The following is a 6705-nucleotide window of genomic DNA, read 5'->3' on the forward strand; positions in this document are numbered from 1 at the left end:
CTATTTCCATACATAGTTACATTTTTTTCTTGTGATGAGGACGTTTAAGATCTACTCTCTTAGCAATTTTCAAATGTAAAATACAGTATTATTAACTATAGTCACCATGGTGAAACTTACATCCCCATGACTTATTTGTTTTATAACTGGCAGTTAGTACCTTTTGACCCCCTCCACCCATTTTGCCCACCCCCACCCCCATCCTCGCTCCCATGAAAGAATGCTTTTGGGGGCACCTGGGTGGCTCGGTGGGTTAAGCGGCTGACTTCGGCTCAGGTCATGATGTCACAGTTCATGGGTTCGAGCCCCACAGCTCAGGTCATGATGTCACAGTTCATGGGTTCGAGCCCCACGTCGGGCTCTGTGCTGACAGCTCGGAGCCTGAAGCCTGCTTTGGATTCTGTGTCTTCCTCTCTGTCCCTCCTCCACCCCTGCTCTGTTTCTCTCTCTCTCTCTCTCTCTCAAAATCAAATACACATTTTAAGAATTTTTAAAAAGGAATGCTTTTTATTTTATTTGCCAGTTCTAAATGAAAATGATACAATGTTTACACCCATGCTCAGAAATTGAAAACGGCAAGTGGCTTCTTTATGTTCCGAGCATTGCTGGACCTACCGCGTACGTTTGTGTTACCCCCATGGGGAGCTGCCTCTCAGATCCGCGAGGTGTCCTTGGATAGGGTGATAAAGTCCTAATAATACCAAAACTAATTAAGGGACAGTCATATAACTTTACCAATTGGCCCTCTCCAAACTCTGTGATAAGGATGTGACCTCCCCTGGGATATAACAACATAGAACATACCGTTAGGTCTTCCATTATCATTTTATTTCCATTCACTGGGACGCATTTTCTTCCTCCCTCCGTAGGAAGACCTAAGTCGTTTCGTGCCTTCTCCCAAGTAATACAGTCTCAGTCCCAAAGTTAGACGCTGAGCTCCATGTAACACCCTAAAATTCATACTTGAAATAAAGGTCATACTTCTCCCTGCCCCCACTGGAGCTGTTGAGTGCTAGCCCCTTGGGTAGTTGCTAGGGAAAATGTTTCCTCTCTCTTTCCTCCTGCTTCTCTCCCCCTGAGTTGCTTTCATTTCTCCGCTAGGGCCCATTTAAACTAGCGTTAAGTTGATCCCACGCCAATGCTCTCTCTCTCTCTCTCTCTCTCCCACCTCCCGCATGTGTTCTGTGGGAAATGTCCATGCCTGGTTGGCCTTGAAGCTCTAAAACTACAGGCCAATCTCACCGAAGAATCAACTTCAGGCAGTCAAGCCGCCCATCTGTTGCCTTAATATTCCCCTGGCCTCCTCCAGCGTGTCCCCCGTATTTTGGTGCCATTGACTGGCCTTGTTGACGCCGCTCTTGTGAAGATTTAGGAAGAGGGAAGGAGCGCCTCAGTTTAAACTCTTGTGTGGGGGGAGTGTGCAGAAATAATGGCCCACCCACAGCTCACTCCCAAACCCTTTTCGGGAATTCTGTGTCAAGTGCCTTTGCTTTGTGCTACAGAGTTGCCCTCCTGACCCGGCTCAGGACGTGACGCCACTGGTTGGGCTTCTGCCGCCCTAGACGCCCCTCGTGCCGATCAGACTTTAACACCGTGTGCTGAGCTGCTCTCATCTCACTGGGGCTCCAACACCATGTTTTGGGCCCCGTTCCTAAGGGGATGCCTCCTGCATCGTGCTTGGGGTAAACAATCCGCAGCAAGGGGTGTCCGCATCCCGCCTGGGATCCAACACTCCGTGTCACCTCCCAACATGGATACTTTCTTCACCTGGGAAAGTCCGGGACACCACAGCTCCCCAGTCCGAACTTGGTCTGACATGCCTAATGACTTTCTTCAGGAAGGAAAAGTAAAGGGAAATGGAATGGAAGAAAAGAAGAAGGCAAAAGAGGGAGAGTAGGATGAAGACTTTTTTTTTTTTAATTGAAGCATAGCTGACGTACAATTATTATATTCGTTTCATGTATACATCATAATGATTTGACATCAACAAAATGAAAATTCAACCTGCTGAATGGGAGAAGGTATTTGCGAATGATATATCCAATAAGGGGCTAGTATCCAAAAATATATAAAGAATTTATAGAGCTCACCACCAAAAAATAATAATAATCCGATTAAAAATGGGCAGAGGTCCTGAATAGACACTTTTCCACAGAAGTCATACAGATGGTCAACAGACACATGAGAAGTTGCTCAACATCACTCATCATCAGGGAGATACAAATCAAAACCACAATGAAATATCACTTCACACCTGTCACAATGGCTAGAATCAAAAAGACAAGCAATAACGAATGTAAGGGAAGACTGGGGATAAAGGACCCCTCGGGCACTGTTGGTGGGAATGCAAACTGGTACAGCCACTGTGGAAAACAGTATGGAGGTTCCTCAAAAAATTAAAAATAGAACTACCATATGATCCAGTAATTCCGTCACTGTGTATTCACCCAAAGAAAACAAAAATACTAATTTGAGAAGATACATGCACCCCTACATTTACTGCAGTAATAGTTGTAATAGCCAAGATATGGAAGCAGCCCACATGTCCATTGGCGGACGAATGGATAAAGAAGATATGGTGTATAGGGGCGCCTGGGTGGCGCAGTCGGTTAAGCGTCCGACTTCAGCCAGGTCACGATCTCGCGGTCTGTGAGTTCGAGCCCCGCGTCAGGCTCTGGGCTGATGGCTCAGAGCCTGGAGCCTGTTTCCGATTCTGTGTCTCCCTCTCTCTCTGCCCCTCCCCCGTTCATGCTCTGTCTCTCTCTGTCCCAAAAATAAATAAACGTTGAAAAAAAATTTTTAAAAAAAGATATGGTGTATAGATATAGATCTAGGAACATTACTCAGTCGTGAAAAAGAACAAGACCTTGCCACTTATGACAACATGGATGGACCTGGATGGTATTACGTTATGTGAAATACGTCAGATATAAAAAGACAAATACCATATCATTTCACTCGTATGTGGAATCTAAAGAATAAGACGAAAGAACAAACAAACAAACAAGCAGAAACAGATCTATAAATATAAAAAGCAAACAAACTTATGGTTGACAGAAAGAGGGGGCTGGAGGGGTGAGCGAAAAGGGTGAAAGAGAGTGGGAGATGCAGGCTTCCAGTCATAGAATGAATAAGTCACAGGGATCAAAGGTACAGACAGCATAGGGAATATAGTCCATGGTATTACGATAGTGTTGGGTGGTGACAGATGCAGCTACACTTGGGTGAGCACAGCCCAACAGAGAGAGATGTTGAGTCACTATGCTGAGCACCTGAAACTAATGTAATGTTGTGTGTCAAATACGTTTCAATTAAGAAAAAAACTGAATTGATTAATTAAAATTAAAATGGACAAAGGATTCAAATAAAAACTTCTCTAAAGAAGATGTACAGGGGCGCCTGGGTGGCTCAGTTGGTTAAGCATCCAACTTCAGCTCAGGTCATGATCTCATCATTCGTGGGGGTGTGCCCGCATTGGGCTCTGTGTTGACAGCTCAGAGCCTGGACAGCTAAAGAGACTGTGTCCCTCCCTCTCTCTCTGCCCCTCCCCTGCTCATGCTCTGTCTCTCTCTCTCTCTCTCTCTCTCTCTCTCTCTCTCTCTCTCCCAAAAAAAACATTTAAAAAAAAGATGGCCAGTAAGCGCATGAAAAAATGTTCACCATTACTCATCAGAGAAATGCAAAACAAAACTACAATGAGATATCATCTGCTAGGATGGCTAGAATTAAAACAAAAAGGGAAATAAATGTTGGCAAAAGATGTGGAGAAATTGGGACCCTCGTATAATGCCAGTGGGAATGTAAAACGTAAATTGCTGTGTAAAACAGATGACTTCCTCAAAAAGCTAAACATAGAATCACCGTATCAGCTAGCAATTCTACTCCTAGGTATATACCCAAAATAATTGAGAATAGAGACCCACTCAGATACTTGTATTTCAATGTGCATTGCAGCACTGTTCACAACAGCCAAAAGCTAGAAATGACACAAATGGCCATCAACAGATGAATGGGTAAACCAAATGTGGTATCATATATATATATGTATATATATGTGTATATATATATATGTATATATATGCGTATATATATACATATATATATGAGATACATACACATATACATTTATATATGTGTATATATATATATGATAGTATCCAGTCATAAAATGGAAGTTTTCATAATGCTAAAACATGGATGAACCTCAAAAAGTGAAATAAGTGAAATAAGCCAGATACCAAAGTATAAATATTATATGCATCCACTTATATGAAATGTCTAGAATAGGCAAATTCATAGAACAGAAAATGGATTTGAGGATATGAGGAGTCAGGGGAAGACAGGTATGAATGGGTTGAGTTTCTAGTTGGGTGATGGATAAAGATTTGGAAATAGTGATGGTTGGAGAACACTGTAAATGTAATCAATGTTTTTAAATTGTACACTTAAGAATGGTTAACATGGTATGTTTTATGTTATACACGTTTTACCACAAGAAATTTTTTTTTAGAAGAAAAAGACATTTGGTTTTTTGACAACATCCCCGACATGATAAAATTAGTCAAAATTGGAAAAAACAAAAAGAATTCTGCAGTGGCAAATGGCAGACTCCAAATCATTGCCTGAAAATTACTTAAAACAAGCTGTTTTTTACATAATCCACTTGAAATACGGGGAAGGAAAGACAGGGTGGTGGTCTGGTGGTTTCTTCTCCCAACCCCTCTGATCCCAGCTGTATTCTAAACTAGTCTGCCTTCTGAAATAATTGTACTGTACAAGCACTCAACTGGGGGGAAGGGGCAAAATCACAGGGATATCGAGGTTTAGAAACATTGTGTAGGTGTACATGGGGTTGTACAGAAGGTTTCCCTTACTCATTGGAGATGAGAATGAGGCCCTTTAAACCTCCTTCTTATCCAAATTTGAACCTAACTCCACAAGAGTAATGGACAGACGCAGTGGAACAGACACTTCAATAGGAATAGAACTCAGGCTTCTCCCTGAAGGAAGCCACGAGCATAACCACACACACGCATGCAAAACACACAAAGCACACACAGCACACCTCTCCGTGCAAAATGAACAAACCTTTTGGAATCTCTAAAAGTAAGAAAGAAGAGTTTTCTTTGAGCCCAACTTAGGGACAGCTGCCGGGGAAACCTGTTCTTCGTGGGGAAGAAAATGTTCCGGAGAATGAACGGTCTTTACAGGGCGATATGCTCGCTTTTCCATCTTGTAAGAGCTCAAAAGATTGTAGACTAGCCCAGAGGCGGGAATCATGTGTGTCGTTGCCACGGAGTGGAGCGGAGCGAGCAGGAGCATCTCCAGGACAAGACGGTTTCCTTACACTACTCATCGACGGAGGGAGTACACGATGCACGGTGGCCATAAACTAGGCTTCGGCTGTGAACAAAGCTTATGAACAGTCACACTAACTTAGAAACTTACAGTGGCTTCCCCGCGGGGCACCTGGCTGGCGCAGTGGGAGAGGAGCATGCGCCCGAAAGCATCAAGAACACGACGGAAGCGTGAGCTCCGGCTTCCCCTTCCTGAAGAGCTCGTGGTGCTCGAGGCCAGTGGCTTTGTTGAACCTCGCGTGGTGCCCATGAACGCGGCCGACCCAGGCAGCTGCTTCCGCTGGCCACTGGCCATCTGGACCTCTGCGGTCCGCTCCAGGCACTCTTTTCTGTATGGTTTCACAACAAGTAGACAAAAACGGGACCCTCGAATATGCCACCTGTGACTTTGAGGCACCTGTTCATCTTCCTCTTGCTCGGGTGTGCGTCCGTGAGAAAACCTGAGAAGTCCTAGGAAATCAAGAGATCGGCCAAGCTATCCCGTTGGAATTGTTCAGCCATTAACATGGTGACTTTTTAAAATAGGCTGTTGGTGGTTATCTTTGGATTCGAACAAACAGAAGATACTTTTGTGAGAACATAACTCTGCTGAATCAGGGTTTTGGTCAATGACTCGTAGGACAAGTTGGAAACCTGATGCATAGGGTACCTGCAGCTAGTTGGGATTCCTCCCTCCAAACCCGAAAAGGGTTTCTGAACGAGACGGAGGCAATGCAGGTGTATTTTCCTTCCTCTGATTTGCCTTCTCTGCCTAAAGGATCATCCCTCCCCAGTATTTCAGACCCCAGGCCCTCGTATCTCCTGCGAGGCCTCAGATATCCCTCTCCTGAATCTTCATTCTGTTGACATTTTTTCCTTTAGCAACATATTCCAATCTCTTTCACCCTGGGGCTGTAGGACCTTCTCCCTGTGGGCGTCTGATGTTCTACAGTAGGAATGGCCTTTCATTGTTCATTTTTATAGCCCAGCTTCTGGAAAGAATGATACAGCTTGTGTCCCCTTCTTCCCTTTCCGTCACACTCCACAGAAGCAGAAAGCCAGACTGCCAGGGCTTCAAACCCCATTTTGCCGCTTACCAGCAGCATGATCTTGTACGAAACACTTAACTTCCTTGTACTTCACGTCCCTCATCTGTAAGATGGGGTTGTTGTGACGATTAAACAGCATAGGGTTCTCGGATGACTGCGTTAGTACACATAAAGAGCTTATAACATGCCCAGAACATAGGAATTCTCAACTGACCTCTACGGTATGTGACATTGCCGTCCCCAACCTTTTGATTGAAACTCTCCTCCCTTGGTTGCCCTAGATTACGTCACTTCTGCCGCTACTACACCACTTACGACAG

Source organism: Prionailurus bengalensis, chromosome B2 (genome assembly GCF_016509475.1).
Source record: "Prionailurus bengalensis isolate Pbe53 chromosome B2, Fcat_Pben_1.1_paternal_pri, whole genome shotgun sequence".
NCBI lineage: Eukaryota > Metazoa > Chordata > Mammalia > Carnivora > Felidae > Prionailurus > Prionailurus bengalensis.